We start from the raw sequence: 19298 nt of genomic DNA on the forward strand, positions 1-19298 counted from the left end.
TACCGTCGGTACATAAAGAACTACTCGGAAATGGCCAGCCCTCTAACAGATGCACTACGAAAGGACAAGCTCACACAAATTGGGTGGGATGAAAAACAGCACAAAGCGTTCCAAAGTTTGGAGGCGTTGCTTATTGGCCGCCCCGTTCTCGAGGCGCCAGACTACAATAGGCCTTTCATCGTACAATGCGATGCCAGTCATTGCGGGATGGGAGTAGTTTTGTGCCAGCGGGACAAAGAGGGAAACGAGCATCCTATACTATACATGAGCAGAAAGCTTACCATTCATGAAGAAGCCTACAGTGCCTCAGAAAAGGAGAGTGTGGGCCGCACACAAGTTAGCTTGCTACCTAGCTGGTTCGTATTTCTCTTTTGAGATTGATCACTGTCCTTTGACATGGCTCCAAAACATGTCATCCAAAAATGGCCGTCTCCTGAGATGGAGTCTTGCACTTCAGCAGTGTAACTTTGATGTTCGGTACAAAAAGGGCAAAACGCACGGCAATGCTGACGCCTTGAGCAGGCCTTCAATGTGATGTGAGGCAGGTATGTAACCTGTCCTGACGCAACCCACGTCAGACAGACACAGAGAGAGAACGAAAACTTGTATCCACAAAATTTCCGGTTTCCGTTGTGTTCTGGGAAGGGCTTTAGTGTTGTTTTCTTCATTATTATAAAAATGATCTTCTTACAGTGGGCAGTTTGCTCCGTTACTCGACCCGATGGCTCTGGAGTGGGCCAGGTGCTTATCGTACAGTGTGGCTTTGCATGCGTTTGTGTTATCCTGTAAAGTGGCGCAGCAGTGTACGCCAGAGCTGCCCCAAACCACCTGGAAGGCCGAAGAAGGTGGTCTGCAGTGGTTGACGCCATTCGACTACAGCCGACGCTTTGAGTGACCAGGCCCGGCTGCTCACCCTCAGGTCGAGTTTCCTGGTGGGGGTGGAAGCTGTAGCGACCGAGACCAGACAACAAAACTTCGGAGCCTCACGTGCTGCTTCGTAAATGTATTTCGTGCGGCTCGTGGAATCCCCCCAAAGCGCCCAGCAACCCTTTCTACCGGGTTGGAGAGCTCCTGGGGCGCCGAGCAAGCGTCTTTCCGCGAAACACGAGGTCGAACGCTGAGAAAACACCGAGAATACTGCACAACAACGAAAAGGAACGCGCCCATCTGGCAAGCCTGGCAATCAAGGTCGGCACCCCTCTCCACATCCTTCGCCGTGACCGGAACGTGGGCCCACTTTTGCAGACCCCAGAGAACCCGGACCGACGGCCTGGAGATACGGAGCCTGCGCTGTGATTGGTTCGTGTGTTCCCAGTGAAAGGCCCCGGAGGGCCCAATGACAGGGGCCCTGGTTGCACGGTGCCTGTGCTGTGATTGGTTCGTGCGGTTACAGCCAGAGACCCCGTAGAAGGACCTGGAATTTTATTTAAGGCCACGCAGGCCCATTGTTTGGCACTCGACCCTGTATCCTGACCATGTAACCCTACTTGTATATAAACCTTCCTTCTTCTTCTTGTCGCCCTGGCCCCTCAATCCTGGTCCGATGCGGTGAGCCCCGAGACCCCGGACCCTGGCTACGACAGTGTGCAGCAAAATGAGCCAAGAAACGCACAGAAAAGTTGCACCAAGGTTCAACAAGGTGAAACCACTCTTGTGTCACTTGTAAACATATGATGAAGCAAATTAAAGTGCAAGAAGATGGACGCATCTTCCGTTGTGGCGAAAGCTTTCCAGTGGTGAAAAGCTGCTACAGAATTTTAACTTCATCTTTGGTGTCGTGAAACGCGACATGGCACAACTGAATAATGCTGGGACAACACAAAGCAGAAGAGGAAAGTTTCCGCGGGCAGCAAGAGAAATTGAAGACCGGTAAGTCTTGAGAAGACAAATGTATTCAAGACACTTCCAATTTTGTTGAATGACCCTAGCATGTGCTACTGATATTTTTCACCGTTGTCGCGTCTTATTGTTCGAAAAGTTCTTTTACGCGGCCTCGTGCGATCTTCTTCCGGCGCCAAAACTGAAAATGTAGCTGGTTCCCCTAAAAAAAAAAAAGGCTGCAGAGGTTATGTCCCCCCTGAATTTCATTCTCAGATCTAAGAACCAGCTTAATTAAATGTACCCGAGTTGTACATTTCTAATTTTAAGCCTTTCAAAATAAAAATACCCCACATCCAAAGTGCATTTAAAATTTAGTAACCGAACCTGTTAAGCATATCATGCGCACTAAAGGAAATGTGTGCCTCCCACATTCAGTACTCCTCGTCCTGTATGTGAGACTTCTGAACCCTGGAAAATAATCTGTCCTTGCCCAAGCACTGACCGATTATCAGCAGTAGTGGGAAACCACAGCCCACTGAGTTACAAGGAGGCCCGGCCATGCTACAGCATAGCAGCCATAAGATAGAGCTTTCATTTTCAAATTTGCAGCTACTGTCAACTGTAGTTTCAAAAGAGAAGTCTGAACTGTGAACGCCGTGTTGCTATTTTCTTTGAAATGCTGGTGTTATAGAGCAACTTCAATGCTCACATTTACTTCGGCTCTTTTTTTCTTCACTGATGGTGCGTTACACATTGCTTTCTAGGCAGATGACCCCCACCTCGACCTATGTCGCCTAACATGGAGATGGTTCGCATAGTTTTTCCATCTTTAGGGGGAAAAAAAACTCCCCAACATCAGTGAGCTGCACTGCTGTGAGGGCTTGTCATTGAATTAATTAGCTCTGATTTCTTTAATGCAGGCCACGACTGGCTTTATAAATAGCAACCTGCGCATTCGTCGCCCGCGCCATGTCCGCAATTTTTTTTTTTTTTTTTTTGCTTGTGTTATTTATAGTTTCCGTGAGCCCCGCTGCAAGTCGTGGTGCTGCTTTTAATCCTAACGTCTCCTATCCTCGTGACTGCCTACACTGCCGGGCAAGGGTGATGAGCATGCTTGCTTGTGCTTTTTCACGCACGTTGCTTTACTTGGCATTGCCTCAACTCCTAGCTGTGGCTAAAAGAAGTTGGATGAAATAGTTATACGCTGCAACGCGCGCAATGGTGTATTGCTGCGTACCGCTCTGCAGATCGAGCGGGCGCACAGCCACATCACGAGGAATATCGCTTCAAGGGGTTCCGTCACGAATTTGAGGAACGTGTGGCTGAAGAACATTTGTCGACAGGCCGAAGGTAAGCCGTGAAATCCGAAGTAACCTGAACAAACTGCTCCGCGTGTTTTAGAAGCGTATGGACCACGTTGGTCCACGTGTTTCTTACTTTCGATGCTTGCTGTGATCATGTGACAACAGTACGATCTGCTGCTATTAGCAAATCGATTGCGGGCAGTGGCGACGCAATATTGAGTGTTTGGTCTCGGCTTGATTTCTACGCATGTGCTGTGGGCATAGGGAAAACGACATTTCATGTTGACACTTCGCTTTACAGGACCAGGGAAATGGCAGCGGCTCCCAAACGAATGGAGCAAAGTCTGCAGGAAGTCCACCAAATACCGAAGGCTGAAACCTAATGCTGCGCTGATAATTTTTCCCGACTTTCTGACACACCTGCAGCCGGCACCCAGTCAACCACGGCGGCCGGCAAAACACAAAAGGGTCTCACCAGATTGCCCTACGCAAGCCACCGGGAACAGGCGAGAGCAGTTCTTTTGCCGTGGTTCTGTACTGTTATTGCAATTTCAATCTGGTGTCCAGTTGAAGCGAATGTCTACTCATTTTGCAGGCATGATGTCCCATTCGATGATGACATTTTTGCCGATACAGCAGGCATCACAGCGCATGCAGAGGACTCATTGGGCTGCAGACCTCGACACCTGAGCCAGGACCTCTGCCATCTTCACAGACGCCTCCACACGGGCTAGTGCAAAGAGCCTGATCGTTTTCTTTTTTGCCCTCCACGTTTGAGCCTGCTTTGAAAGAGACTCCCAGGTTTGTTTTGGTGCAGCCCAAGCCCACTAATGGCGAATTCCATTGGGAGAGCAGAAGCACTAAAAAGCACTCCCAAAGTGCTCTCTTCTCAGCCGGCGTGTTTCAGTGGTTGAACAGGAGTAGGAGCACTGTGACCCAGTGGCAGAGCTCCCACTTGAAAAGCGGAGTGAGCAATGTAGGAAGGAAGTTACATGACCTTTAACGTCCTATCCTCCCCTTTTCGTCTAAGCATTTCGGTTTTCCCCCAAGTTGTCCAGCCCGGCGAGCGCTGTGGTACGGAGGCAATGGCGGCAGCCAAGCGTGTTTGGTGCTCGGGCTCCAATGATTTTGACATCGTTGTGGTAGGTTCTGGCAGTCCCCATTCACCTTGCCTGTCGTTAGATGCACTAGGGACGGAGGCAGCACGTGTCGCCGCCTTGCCGAAGTGCTTGACGAACTAGAGAACGACAGCAGTGATAGCTGCTGGAGCTCAATGTCAGAGTCAAGTTCAAGCAGCAGCAGTAACAATGATGATGAAGTGTATGCAGCAGCGTTTCACCACCTGTTTTCGATGCTGGAACAAAGGCCGAAAGTAGAGGCATATGTTAGAAAGACGGTGTCAAACTACTCAGACAAGGAGGTGGGTCGTTTAGCTTCCGAGCGCGGTGAGATTGCTGAAAGGCCTCCTCGCTCGTCGTTTTCCCCTCTCCCACCTTCTCTCCAGTGCGTGCCGTATTCCACTGGCAGGTGGAGTGGCTCTGCTCCCACGTGTTCTGCCCCCTACACCTCACTGCACGCCGTTGCTCCAGTTCCCTCAATGGAATTCACCATAAACGCACCCAAACGGGAATGCCGCTTCCAGCTTGTTAAGCAGGTAACAAGGCTAACGAGGAAGTGCCGGCCACTTTCAAGAAAGAAAAATGATTTGCAAGAAGAGGCTTCTGCACTCAAACGGGAGGCAAGAAAAGCAGATCTGGCTGTGGAAAAAGCCAACTTCATGCTTTTTCGGGTATGACCAGCACTATAAAAGTAATTAATATTTGGACTTGTTCAGGCAGTTTTTAACAAGTGCCACATGTTTGCAGGAAAAAGTAGAACAGAACGAGCCAAAGGCACCCTTCATTCAAGAACAGCTGGTGTTTTTGGGTGTTACAAAGAACCACTGGCGTGAGGAGACGATACGAAACTGCGTGCTTTGGCATTCAAAGTCTCCAGGTGCCCACCGCTTACAATGGGAAAGCGGCCTCTTGGCACTAGCCTGCCGCTCAACCTCGAAGCGGTACATAGGGGCCTGCACAGGGGAGGTTGTGTCTTCGTTGATTAAGCAGCGACTGCATATGGAAAGAAAGCTGCACTATTAATTAAGGAGGTTATATTTGCAATGGTGCCTGGGAGACTTTATATTTCAGCACTAACCTCGGCAGGTATGCCGAGGCTCGCTGGTCATGGACGAGATGTCTATAAAGGAAGCTACCATACACCACAAGCAGGTTGATGTTCATGGCCTGGCAAATCTAAAGGGTGCGAAGGCAGACTGGGGCCGGGAAAACGAATTGGCAACCCACCTCCCGTGCTTTGTTTTTGTATGCCAAATCGTACACCAAATCGTGAATGCCTGAATCTTGCCATTTGAAGTATGACTGTTATTTCCCTTTGCTGGCTCCTTCTGGGTGGTTACTATTTTACAAAGACCCTGACTGGAATCAGCTTGAGCAACTTGCTGTTAACGTCATGCAGTCAGTTGAAATGATGCAGGCTTTCAAGCGGTTCGCCTTGTTGGGGATAATCACAAGACGAACACCAAGGTTTTTTTCAAGCTTGTCAGGGGCAGCACATACAGCCTGTTGTCGTGTAAGTGCAGGGATTTTATGAAGTCACACCTGATGTGCGCCTTTGCTGCAGATGCTATATCATAAATATGCAGTAACGTTTACTTTCCGGCAAACGTGCACAGACAGTAGTGTTACTTGAATCTAAATTAGTGGATATTTCTTTTTAGGCACCCACTTGATGCAAGTTGACCGCTCTTCCTGTCATTCGACTACTGCCACATCATCCAAAACGTACGGTTACAGTTCCTGGATGCTGAGAAAATTTTCAGGAACCAGGGAAAGCTCGTCCTTCCAGGTTTTCTCAGGCAGTATCAAACATTTCTGTCCCTTAGAATTTCTGTATTTGTATTGGTAACACCTTGCATTGCTGTAGGCTGCTGCACAAGACCCAGGAAAGCCAAGCCACATTACAGCTGGTCAGGTGCCCAATGAAAGAACCCCCGAGCCCAAGTAACTTTGAAAAGATGGACGTCGGGAGAGCTGTTTACATCTCCCCGGTTCAGGTGAGTGGCTGAAAGCATGCTGCGTAACTCAATGTGCAGCTGGTGCAAAGGTTGTATGGCCCTCACATTACGGAATTGCCGTAGGAATATTCGTTATTGTGCAGAGGTAAACAGACTGGCGGAGTTTTGTTGCTTTAATTCCATGTTTAAGCTGCAAGCTAACACAATGCTCACTAGCCTTGTTTAGGTCACTCCAGCCCTTAGGTTCCTTCAGCAGTACGGCCATCACCTCGGGGCTAATTGGTTCAAAAACTGTTAACCAACTTTGGACTTTATAGAGATAATGCAGAAATGGTTTGCTTTGCACAAAATCAAAAGCCTGTCATTGCACTGGACAAGTCGAAATGCCCTGAGGATGCCAATCTACAGTGCAAACGACGAAAGGTATGCAATGATCTGAAGTATTGGCAGTTCCTTCAAACAAATTAAGCTGTGAATTGTGATGGGATGATTACAAATGTGTTTTTACTTTCTTTGCAGACTTCTGCGGCTGGATACAGTGTATCTTGAGTACTTTGCCAGCTGGTAAGAAAGCACATCGCACAAGCAGGAGTTCCTCTCTGAGGAGACATATGAGGCACTCAGAGTTAGCACACTGTTTACTGTTTTGTGTATAGTAAAACACCTTCTACAGCTTGGATTCCATTTTGTCTTGACCAGGAAATTCTCAAGCGATGATGTGGAATCCCTTTTTTCAGCAATCTGACAGCTGAATGGGGTCAAATGACCTCACTGATGCGTATGCAGCCCTGCCAGCCTCGCAAACGATCTTGACCACAGGCATCATTCACTCCCTAGAGAGTGGAAATGTTGGAGGTGCGACTGCCCCGTTGGGTGAAGTGTCAACTTTGCCTGTTGAACCTCTCAAGTAAAGAAAGCTGCTGCTGGCACGGGCATCCGGAAGCTCCCGCTCCCTCACCTGGCTACATTGGAATGCTATTCATGTGTGTGGACTAAAAACTAAAACATAAGATTAGGTGTACTTATGGATAGAAAAAAGACAGCGCAAGAAAACAAAGGGACACCGCGATATTATAATTTTTTTCTAAATTGCTGCGCTGGTGGGTGCGCTCACTTCCCTTACTTGCTCCCTGCGGCAGGCACCTTAGGCTATTAAATCTACTTATTCCCCTTATCTTTTCTCTTCATTTTCCTAGGCCCTCCACAACAGTCTACGGTTAAGTACACTGGCAGTCGGATTTCTCGTCAGAGCCATTAAAGACAACATTGAATGCGAGGGCTCCCTGGTGAGGTTGTCCCAATACAGTGTAGACCGCTTATAAAGTACGTCGCGGGAGTCGCGAAAATCCGCACTATAAGCAGTACCGCACAATAACCAAAGCATGCGCGAATCCAACCACATCGCAACCTACCTCTCAAGTCATCCTTTATTTATCATCACTGAAACGCACGGCACTTAAAAGCGAAGGCCTGGTCTTTATATCGTGTTTTTTTTTTTCTTTCACATTAGCCGCTGCCTCTGGGTCTTGCACATTGCAAGAGCGGTCTTACAATCAGTGAGCACGGCTTTAACTTCCGTTGTGTTTGTCGAAGGCGGCTGCTTATCAGCGCAGCGTACTGGTGGTGGAAATCTTCGGCTTCGCGCGGCTCGCTTGTTCGGAAAGGGAACCATAAAATGGAGCGATTTCTTCTCACGAAAACATACAGTGCACACCGCAGGCGCGGCAACACCGGCCTGGTGTGCGGCGTAAGAGGCGGCAACACGGCGTCGGCCCTGGCCGTGCAGTGGTGCCAACGTTTTTAGATTAGGTCAGTTGGCAAACTGCGCCTAAAGAGGCGGCACCATTTTGTCACCATTCCAATGGTGGCGCTGGCGTACCTTTGAGATCTAGGAGCGAGGCCAGGCGAGGCTCGCGCAGGCCGTGTGTTTTTGCTGTGCTGTTGGTGCTCGCGTGTTCGTCCCGTCTGTATTAACCCGTGAACTCTGTGATGTGGTCGTGCATACGCATTTACTGGATGCGTGAAGCGCCGGCGCGGTTTGTTGACATGCCGATGAGCAGCGCGCCGGGCTGCCGTTCAGGGTATGCTTCGACAGCGGCAGGGTCCGTGCAGCGACATTTCTTCAAGCCGCCGAAGGATCCCGACGTATTGAAGGCGTGGGAAAACGCGATTCCACGGAAAAACTTCAAGGTGACATCAAAAACATGTGTTTGTGACATTCATTTCGAACCTGCAGACATTGTGAGCAGCTACGAACATGTCGTGAACGGTCAAACCGTAAGGATACCGCGAGGTAGGTGGACCCTGAGGGAGAACGCGGTACCCCGTATATTCCCTAACTTGCCAGACCATCTGCGAAGCCAAAGGCAGCCAGAAAGCCACCCAAAGTGAGGACAGTGGTTCCCGCCCAAGTGCGTCCTGCCAAAATTATGGGCTTCGTGTGACCAAACTGAGGCAAGTGACGGTATGGATGATGTACAAAGCACCGAAGTCAGCAGGTTAGAAACTGTTCCCTGGCTCGCTTTCATGCAGGGACTCGGCAAATGTCCGACGTTTGAATACTGGAATGTGAAGGCTTCACCCACCCAGGTTATCTTCTATAAGCTTGAAGAGTCTGGGGGCATTGTGCTGACTGAGAAGGCTGTAGTAGTGGTGCAAGACTTGTCGGTTGAAGCAGAGTCCTGCAATGCTTTTCTGGTCACGAAACTCCGCCGTAACGCTATGGGAGCAGTTTGCTATGTCACCGAAGCCGCCGCGGGGCGGCGCTGAGTGCATAGTGGGGGACAGACGAAACCTGCACACTGCGTTGGCGAAGCTGCACTCCCACGGAATCCAGTAGCATCGGCGCGTTGTTTTCCGAAATTTAAATTACCAGTTGATGTGACGCCTTTGGTGATATTGTGCGAGGACACTGGGCGAAATGCCCAAGACTTGTTGCGTACCGGGATGCCGCTCCGGCTACAGGGGTACGAGCGAAAAGGTCTCGTTGTTTTGCTTGCCGAGTGATGCCGACAAGCGCGAGCAGTGGAAACGTGCAATACCGCGACAGGAAGCCGGCAGCTTTTCTTTTGACTCGCAGCATGTCCGTGTCTGCGAAAAACAGTTTGACACTGCGGACGTTGTTTGGAACGACACTTTTTTGGTGAAAGGAGACGTCGTCTCTTTGCGACGTGAGAAACCCAAGCTGCGGCCCGACGCCGTTCCAAGGCGCTTCGACGGGCTGCCAGCGTATTTGAGCAAGCCGAAGCCGCGATCCCGTTCAACGAGGGTCCAGCCAGCAACAAAGAGACGTCATTTGTCGTCGCCTGATGCCATTGCAGAAGAAATTCTGCCGTTACTCTGTTGAATGAACCAACTAGCCCAACAGCAAGTTTTATTACCCTGTTGAAGTTCCATGAAAACGAACACAAGGTAGCTGCGAACTCGAACTTAAACTTGGTTAGAATCCTAGAGATGGGCATGTATTAATGCGACGAAAGCTTCATCGCTCGCACTTTGAAGCTTTGTTGAAGCTCTATGTAATGAAGCCGGCATCCGGAAGCTCCCGCTCCCTCACCTGGCTACACTGGAACGCTATTCATGTGTGTGGACTAAATCATTATGCAACTTTAACTAACACATAAGATTAAGTGTACAGTTATGGTTAGAAAAAAGCCAGCGCAAGAAAACAAAGGGACACCGCGATGTTATAATTTTTTTCTAAATTGCTGTGCTGGTGGGTGCGCTCACTTCACTTTCTTGCTCCCTGCGGCAGGCACCGCAGGCTATGAAATCTACTTATTCACCTCATCTTTTCTCTTCATTTTCCCAGGCCCTCCACAACAGTCTGCGGTCCAGTACACTGGCAGACGGATTTCTTGTCACAGTTGAATGCAAGGGCTCCCTGGTGAAGTTGCGAGTTCCGTGCTCCGGTTCCCCGCCCCCAGCCCTCATTGCTGGTCTCGACAGGGGGGAGGTCTCTGCTATCCCCCCTCAACATTTGTGGGATTTGTCCACCACGTTAAGCAAGCTGCCTCCCAAGTGGCTTCCATGCTCGTAAAAGGACCTCAGCCACTCAAGAAGTTCTCAGCCGTCACGCTGCCTTCACTTCTGGAGAGCCCACTTTTTGACTGTGCCTGGGACAAGAGTGTGCCGCACAAAGCGAAGCTCATCAGCGTAATTGTGCAGAAATTTACGAGGCCTTTTTTGTCAAACACCGCCAATGGTCTCACAGTGCCCCCCCCCCCCCCCCCAAAAAGGCTCTGAAAACCAAATCCGCCTCGCGAAAGGTGCTGAAAGTATAATTCCGAAGGCCAAACTCTCTCTCTAAACGTGCTTGTGGTTTAGTGCTTCATTTAGCCAATAAAACATTTGGCAACTCGTTCTCGGTGTCGTCTGTCTGTTCTTAGGTGCTTTAAGCTTGAATTCATGAATTAGATGAAGAGGAAAACGTCTGTGAGTCCAAATTTCTGCTTGAACTAATCCATAGTTTTCTATGGTGTGGCTCGAAGCCCAAATGCAGGTACAGCACGTAAAACCCCTAATAAAAAAACAACTGCATGGATTATTTTTTTGGTGCTCCAGCCAATCGCATAAAACGCGATAAATCTGACGAGATGGCCTAGCGCAAATAAAACTGCCTTAATAAGGTCGGTGAGCTCATCGCACCAATCTGCGTGATCTGACTGCGTGTTTATACAAAACAAACCCACAATTAAAAACAAAGAAGTCGCGCCAGAACTCTCGAAAGGATGACATGACAAGTACGTACGCGCACAAACCGTAACAGCCAAGCTAGCCTACTTCTTTTCCTGCACGTCGGTGTGCACCTCGCGGACCTGCTAAAAATAGCTCGTAAGATACAACCAGCATGGCTCAGCATTATGCTCTTTGAGAATGTTGTCTAGGCTTCCAGGAAAAGCTAGCCCAAGCTGCTTGTTCCTCGTGAAGTTGGTTCCCGGTATTAACTGTCTTGCCTCGCGTCACGGCAGGCAGAACAAAAAAAAAAAAAAAAAAAAAGACAATGGCCGGGCTGTTGCAAAATGCTCAAATTCTTTCTCCTTTCTTTCTGCTAGCCCGTTCCAAGCATGTATTAAAACATGTAAAACAACTCTTTTCAGTGCTGAGAACGACTAGAATCAAAGTCTTTCATTTTTGAGTCTCCACTTTGGTTCCCTTTATTAAGTACCGTATTTTCCGATGTACAAGTCGCGGTTTTTTTTCTGAAATGTTCGTTGGTGCGTCTTATCTACCGGAGCGACTTATGTCTGAAATAAATCCGGTTCGCGGCGCCCGCGCGTGGCCAGCGCACGTTGAGACACAGCTCTCTGGCCTAAATGAATCCGAAGCCCACCGCTACGGTGTTTCTCATAGCCCATATGTCGCTTCGGGAAGTTAAACCAAACAATTTGCAGCTTTTTCTAGTCAAAAACAATGATAATGGCCTGCTACAACCGCGCGCCACTTTATGCCATGTGCAGTAACTACAGTTATAAAAATTTCAAAGTAACATCAAACTGGGTTGCAAAAACAAAATGCAGCTTATGAATTATTACAGAGATTTACTCTGAAGGAGGTAAACGTGCTGCTAATTTTTAAAATGACAATTTGCGGATAAGTTTTGATTTTCGGGCCGCTTCCGGTCACGTCACTTCCGTCCGCTATGACACCTTTATTGCGCTGATTTACGACAGCACGCAAGAGACGCGCGACGTTTGGGGAGGTGGCCATAGGTCTCCGACTCTTGATACTCCATTTCTACAAAAACAGTTGTAGCCGGGTTGAAAAAGGCCGGACTAATCCGGTCCGCGAGTGGTAACGATGTTGGCGAAGAAGATATCAGAGGTTCGGAGGACGACAGTGATGTGCTGGTGGAACTCCCACTGAAGATACTGAATTATTTGTTAGCGAGTCTGAGGAAAAAGACTTCGATGGTTTTGCCTAAACGCCGTCCGTAAGTACATGCCATCTGTGTGTATCAATAAAGGATTTTTGAGAAGTAGTTCTGTCTAGACTTTGGATGTTAAATGCCCGTGTCTAGCCCTCCTTACAGAGGGATGTGTTAAGGGGGGACGCGGCTTTCAACTTCGGAAAAATGACCAAAACATCGTTTTTTTGAAACCCACATATTCGGCTTCTATGTTTCCTATTCTGTGCGTCTGCAAAGTTTTTACGCTGAAAAGCGTCGCAAAGTGGCACAAAAAAATACTTTTGTCAGGCGCGGTGACAAACTATCAGCGCAAAAGGGCGAAAAAACGGCAATTTTCGGAGCGCTCTATCTCCGCAACCGTGCCACCGGGCGCGGCCATTTTGATATGGTTAGATCGGCCGAGCGATCGTCTTTCCGGTTCCGCTCGTCTCTTGTATCTTCGTTCTTTCACAAACGCACAAACGGCAGAAAAGAAACGACGCACAAACGAAGCTAGAAATAGATGCTGAAGCGCTATTGGTCCTCCGGTCGGGGCATAGAACAACGACCCTCCTGATTGGATGTCGCGGGCGCAACGCAAGATGGCGGCCGCCTGAGCTGCGTAGCGAGCGGATTGAGTTCATTTTCGCCGCTTCGCTCGGCCGAGTTTCTGTTCAAGCTGTGGTATTCAACACGCACGTTATCGCGATGGGAATGCCAGAGATAACGAGCCAGATTACGGGAAGTTGTGTGGCTCGAAAGGCGAAGGTCATCGAACGCTTCGTGGTGCGCGTGACTCTACCGTCGCCAGACCTTGGAGGGTGACGCGGTGTGCGCGCTTGCGATAGCGGTTCGTGAAGTGAACTTTTAGTCGGATTTGCGATGTTTACACGCTTAGTTATTGCTGTGTTTTGACTGTGGGCTCGCTAGCCTTGAGAAAGAAACGGTCAACGCGTCAAACGCTGCGGCGCGCACGGCATAGCCGACGCGCATTGGAGCATCACATGACTGGGCAACCGGTTACGATTGAACGCCAGTAGTTGTAATTAATGCCTGCGACGTTAGATTTAATCTTAAAAGCGACCTGACCAGCCATATCAGGTATAATCAAAGTTTGATATGTCGCGGTAAGCGTGCGCTGCGATGCGCGCGAGCCATATCGCCTTTCTTGCGCTATGTTTCCCGTGCACTTGTAATTTTCATGCAAACAGGTTTGAGTTAGTAATATAGGAATAAAAATATGCTCTCTGCGTTAAAAATGTACGTTACTGTGGCAGCATTTAACAGTGATTTTTTTAGGGAAATTATTGATACCATTGCTTAGGGCATACTGGCTGAGCTGCGAGAAATATTGGATGCCTTGAATGTCAAAAGTAGTAAAAAATATGCTCTTGCATTGAAGTTGGGAGTTATGCAGAATATTCTACCAAGCTTCAAAGTAGCTCATTTTCATCCTTGTGGTATGCAAACTTTTGGCAATGAACACGTGCACGTATGAGTACTAAGTTGCTGTGCCAGGCAAGATAAAACATAAAAAAAGCCAAAAATGTTCAAATTTAAGTAAAAAAAATGCTTAACTTGTTGCCATGGTGACAACACTGCAAAAGGAGGTTGTCCAGTGCGATACAGCCAACCAGCTAACCTACTTTGCATTGAAAGCCCATTGAAACCCATCTTCCCCTCCGTTTGGTTTGCAAAGGGGGTATGTACTCTTCACGGAGGAGCTGAAAATGATGTTTTCTGGAAAGAGAAAGGCTGTAAAAGGCACTCCAATTTCAAGGCAAGGCCTTCCAGAAGCCCCATGTTCAAAAGGACATGAAAGGCTGCAACCGTGGCGACTTTTGATAAGTGAAACCTATGTTGCAACTTCGGAAGCCGTTTTCTCAAAACAGTTTTTTTTGCCACCTATGTCGCTTGTACCAGGGATTTCTTCGTGACCACTGGGTCTATTTTGATTCCGTTTCTTGCATTACATTCCTTGATGAACAGTTCAGGTCGTGACACTTTTGGTTTTCCAGATTTGTTTTTTGTGACTTTTTTATTCAAATAGTCGTTCACAGTCGACATGCCTGTTGCACATTAACCTCTAAAAAAATGAAAACTAAAAAATATTGTTTTGTAAAAAAAAAATTCTAAAACTGTCACGACCTCGCCCATTCATTTGGGAATGCAAAGCACTTCGAACAAGTTTTCTATCGTGTTTTATAAGTCGCTCAAGCTCGATACAAGCGGAACAGAAAGAAAATTTGATAAATAAAAAAGTTATCAAAATATTATCTTGAAATTTTTATGGTGTTATCACAGAAGCATTTCCAGTGGCTGTGCCAATTTTCATCAAAATCCACTCAGAAATAAAAAAGTTGATTTTGAAAGCCACGTCCCCCCTTAATAGGCGGCGGCCGCCACAACCATGCACTTTCGCCGCACTTCCTAACGATCTGATTCACTATGAGTTTACCTAATTAACAAGTGCGTCTTATACACCGGTGCGACTTATATACCGTATTTACTCGCGTAATGAACACACTCGCATAATGAACGCACCCCCAACTTTAGTCGCCAAAATTTGGATTTTTTTTTTCTCCCGCGTAATAAACGCACCGCCAACTTCGATCCCCTGCAGTCCCGTCAACAAGCTTTCCCACTTCACTCGCTTCGGCTGATGATGATAGTGCATGTAACAGAGCCATCTGTCGGAAGGAAAATGAACGCTCCCCACCGCGGTGTCAGTGGGACAGCCAATCAAAGCGACGATGTTCTAGCCCTACTTTTTTCTGTTATCCGTTTGCTCGTTTCTCTGCTTGTTTCTATCCCTGTGTTGCGTTCTACCGTGGGCGATGGGCCGAAACGTCAGTTACATGGCCGGGTTTAAGTTAAAGGCGGTGGAGTACGCCCTGAAGCACGGTAATCGTGCTGCTGGTAGGCACTTCAGAATTGAGGAAGTCCGCGTGCGCTACTGGCGTAAGCAAGAGGACAAGCTGCGCACTACAAATCGGGATCGTCGTGCCTTCAGGGGACCGAAGACCGGAAAGTTCCCTGATGTGGAAGAGGAAGTGCTACAATACGTTCGGGACCTGAGAAAGGAAGGCTGTGTCGTTTCTCACGAAATGATCCGTACGCAAGCGCGAGCCACAGCCAGGAAGCACGGCATCGCGTCCACCGCTTTCAAAGCGAGCAATGGGTGGACAACCCGCTTCATGCGGCGCAACGGACTGTGTTTGAGGAGGCGCACCTCGCTCTGCCAGCGACTGCCTCCTTGCTACGAACAGAAAGTTGTGGACTTTCACGGGTTCGTGATACGTCTGCGGCGGGACCGACAGTTCATTCTGTCACAAATCGGGAACGCCGACCAGACTCCCATCAACTTTGACATGCCCATGAGCAGGACGGTGAATGAAAAAGGAGCACGCAGCGTGCTCGTCAAGACGACAGGCGCTGAGAAACAGCGTTTTACCGTAATGCTGGCCATCCCGGCAGACGGAAGGAAGTTGCCTCCGTACGTTATCTTTAAAAGAAAAACTCTGCCGAAGGCCAACCTTCCAGCCGGCATACACGTACGAGCCCAAGAGAAGGGCTGGATGTCGGCCGACCTAATGGCCGATTGGGTCCACACAGTCTGGGGACGGCGACCTGGCGCCCTGCTTCTCCCGTCTCTCCTCGTGCTCGAGTTTTCGCGGCCACCTGTGCGAAGACGTACGCCGGGAACTGGAGGAGCTGCGCACCGAGATCGCCGTCATTCCGGGTGGCCTCACTTCGGTGCTGCAGCCCCTTGATGTCTGCGTCAACAAGCCCTTTAAGGACAGTGTGCGGCGCTTGTACACTGACTGGATGGCCGGGGGAGGGCACGCTTTGATGCCGACCGGCAAGGTTAAGAGGCCATCCGTCGAGCTTGTGTGCTCGTGGATTTTGGAGGCTTGGCGCTCGCTGCCAGCCGACTTGATCTCCGAGAGCTTCAAGAAGACCGGCATCGCAAACGCACTGGACGGCAGCGAGGACGACCAGTTGTGGGAGCAAGACGCGGAAGCGGCCAGCGACCTGGACGACGGGTCCAGCGACTCAGACGAAGAGTGAGCGTCCAGAAACGATGAGTGACGTGCAATAAAACGGTGTCTGTGTGCAAATTGTGTATATTTCCTGCAAAAGGTAGGTTGTCTAATGCATTTTTTTTAGGATTACTGCCTTTTTTGATCATCCCGAAAAATGTTTCTGAAAATATACCCCGCGTAATAAACGCACCCCTAACTTTGCTTAAGTTTTGCCTAAAAAAAAGTGCGTTCATTACGCGAGTAAATACGGTACTTTTTTTTGGAAAAACTGTCATTTTGAGGGGGGTGCGACTTATAGACCGGAAAATACGTTAAGTAAACTTGGACCGTTATACACACTTGTGTTTAATGGAGTTGTATTTTTTGTGATCCATCTGTAATACCTTTGTAGCACTTTGTGTGCTTTTTTAGGTGAAAGATCTGCCGGAGTGGAGGAGCAAACGTCGCTTCAGCAACCAAGCAAATTTTCAGATGGGTTGTTTCGATTGAGGTAGCTGTCCTCTATATACAGTTGGGCAGGGAGAAAAGAATAAAATTGTGGTTGATTCTACGGTAAAGCACGAAAGTGAAAGGTGCCTCCACAGGAGCAGTTGAATCCTAAAGGAACCTCCTTCATGTGCGAAGGGTTTACGAGCCTGACCCCGCCAAACGAAGCAAAAAAATATATATATATATAACCGGTTCATTCCGGGACAACAAAACCAAAAATGACATGCACAGAAACAGCAGCTCGAAACACAACGGTCATGGGAACAGCGCCAGCTTGTAGACCTGGTCCCGTCTCGACTCATATGGCACAGTCGGTGGAGTGCCACGTACCTCCCGTTGCGGCGAGAGGGCTCGAGAGGCATGGGCTCGAATCTGGGCGCTGCAGTGTCAATAGCTTTTTTTCTGGCGACTTCACTTCCGTGACGGAAATGACGCGACTAAAATCTTGGTGTACCCAGGCATAAAATACTCGTGTTAAAAAACAGCTGATGTTTGCAAAGGCATGGGGTTTACACGATCTCGCGCGTTCCACTGTCGTAGTAACTAGCCACCGATATAAAGTTGGGGATTAAACCCGGCGCCACCTGGTGAGGCGCGCCGTCAACGTCGCTGCATTTCTTGGACCGCGTAGCCCCGTAGGAGAGGGACGCATGCACGGGTCGCTATTTATGCAGCCGATCGTGATGTAGACATTACACGGCCCGTATCATCAACAGACACTCTTGTAACCAACTCAATAACGATTCGCTCGATACGCCACCTTCGACACGAGGTGTGAGCCTTCCCAACCTTGTCTGTAACCGATTACCGTACGGTCCCGTGCAAAAGGGGGTCAAAACCGCTTGCCTTGGCGTCGTGCCATCTGTGGGGAAACCACTGCGGCTGTGGACTGCCTTGATGTAGGTGCCGCCCTACTGGAGGCCGGAAGCCACCCTGGTGGCCGGGCTGTGCCACCAGGGTGGCCAGGCTGCCTCCGGTGTGTGTAGAATGAGATGGTGTCCACCTGCATGCCCGCACAACCCCCTTCGGTTACTCAGCAATGCTCCTGGAACACTGGAAGCGCTGCTGGGGCTGTTTTTCACAGGTCCCCGATCCCCACTCGTGCCTCCGTCGACATCCACAATGGGGAACAGGATTACGACTCTGCTCCCGCATTCCCTCTTCACTCACGCAAGGAGCAGGACGGAACGACACTGCCCCTCGCAGTGGCATTCCATCGAAACCCCGCATAGTAAAATAATGCTGTGAAGGATGCAAAAGCCCCACCATGCTTCACACGGAAACCTCCGACTAGTAAGCATTTCTGGATCAGCAAGAAATCACATTTTTCTATTTTTCTAACAGAATGCATTACCAATAGCCGTTAAAATGTCTCGTTCTCAATGTTCCTTTTCCAGTAGTTAAGATCTTTCTTCCTCAACAATTTTTCAGAGTAGTTGTTCTTTTTTCCCCGTGTACACTACTTAACTTTTTCGTTACCGTGCCATACGCCATCGGACACGGAGTTCCGGTGATTTCAAACGTCCGGCAAAAGCTAGAAACGGTGCCTTGCAGACAACTAATGCCATCTGATGTATCTATTGACAACGCCTTTTTCGATTTTATCAGTGTTTGTTTACATTCTGCGTGCCTAGACGGCGCCGGGAGTGAAATATGAACCCACTGTAGCAGCGATTAGGGAGAAAATGGCGTCCCGTTTCGCTGTGCGCTCCGCAAAGGCACACAGCTGTTTCAGTGACACTGGCCGCCGCTGCTGCTGATTTTTTTTACCCCAGCAGCAGTGATGACTCCTGCAACAATGTGGATTCGTCATATTTTAGTCCTGATAAAGACGCCCCCATTCAACAGCGTCAGACTTCAGCAGGTGCTGCAAGGTAAGGTTAGTTTTTAGTTTTGACTTCACGCTGTATTTATAAACAGAACATGCTTCCTATCTGACGGCTGCGGTTTTACTTTTATGTCTAGGGTCTGGACAATGTGCGGCAGGGATATTTTGCCGAATGCACTGCGCCGTATTGCATTATCACCTTCAAGGTAGCCTGACGCTTGTGTCAGATTAGCGCTGCCAAGCGACGTGCAACGCTTCTCAGGAGCGCTGGATTTTCTTTCTTTATTTTTTTTAACCACTGAGGTAATAAATATTTTGTGTGAGAACGCAAGCAAATATGCTTGGATGCATATTTTAGAGAAACCGACTTACTCTCAAGTGGCTTCGCAGAGTGGCACGGCCGTCAAGGCCTTTTGGTTGACGGGCCCACAAAAATCCAAAACTTGGTGTACAGCATTGATATATACATTGAATCATAGCTTAGCAACATTGAAACAACTTGTACATCTTAGAATTCCCAAATAATTTTTAGGGTGAGTAAAATTGCCCATATATATTGTCGCAGTCAAAAATCCCCGTTTATTCGACCAATGAACAGTAAATAATTGCCCCTCTCACAAAACTGCTGTCATGTGTTTGAAAGAGAAATCTATAAGCTACAATTTCATGCATAACAATACTAAATGTGTCACGTAGCTCAAGAGAAAAAAAAAATGTTTTGTGGAAGCACTCAAAATCGGCCATTCTTCCGGAGTAACGAAAGACAACATTTCCATGACCACGCCTATTCCCATCGATAGTATGCTATCAAAGAATACAAAATCAAATTTTGGTGCTCTCCGAGCGC

The 19298-nt window shown here is 48.6% G+C and overlaps 2 pseudogenes; both read left to right on the plus strand.

Moving 5' to 3' along the window:
• Nucleotides 1-4210: 4210 nt before the first annotated feature.
• On the plus strand, nt 4211-7472 carry LOC144175370 (uncharacterized; annotated as a pseudogene).
• Nucleotides 7473-7633: 161 nt separating this feature from the next.
• Nucleotides 7634-9761, plus strand: LOC144175003 (uncharacterized; annotated as a pseudogene).
• Nucleotides 9762-19298: the final 9537 nt, after the last annotated feature.

This window comes from Haemaphysalis longicornis, unplaced genomic scaffold (genome assembly GCF_048455015.1).
Source record: "Haemaphysalis longicornis isolate Haplotype H1 unplaced genomic scaffold, Haemaphysalis longicornis Haplotype H1 scaffold_3, whole genome shotgun sequence".
Lineage (NCBI taxonomy): Eukaryota > Metazoa > Arthropoda > Arachnida > Ixodida > Ixodidae > Haemaphysalis > Haemaphysalis longicornis.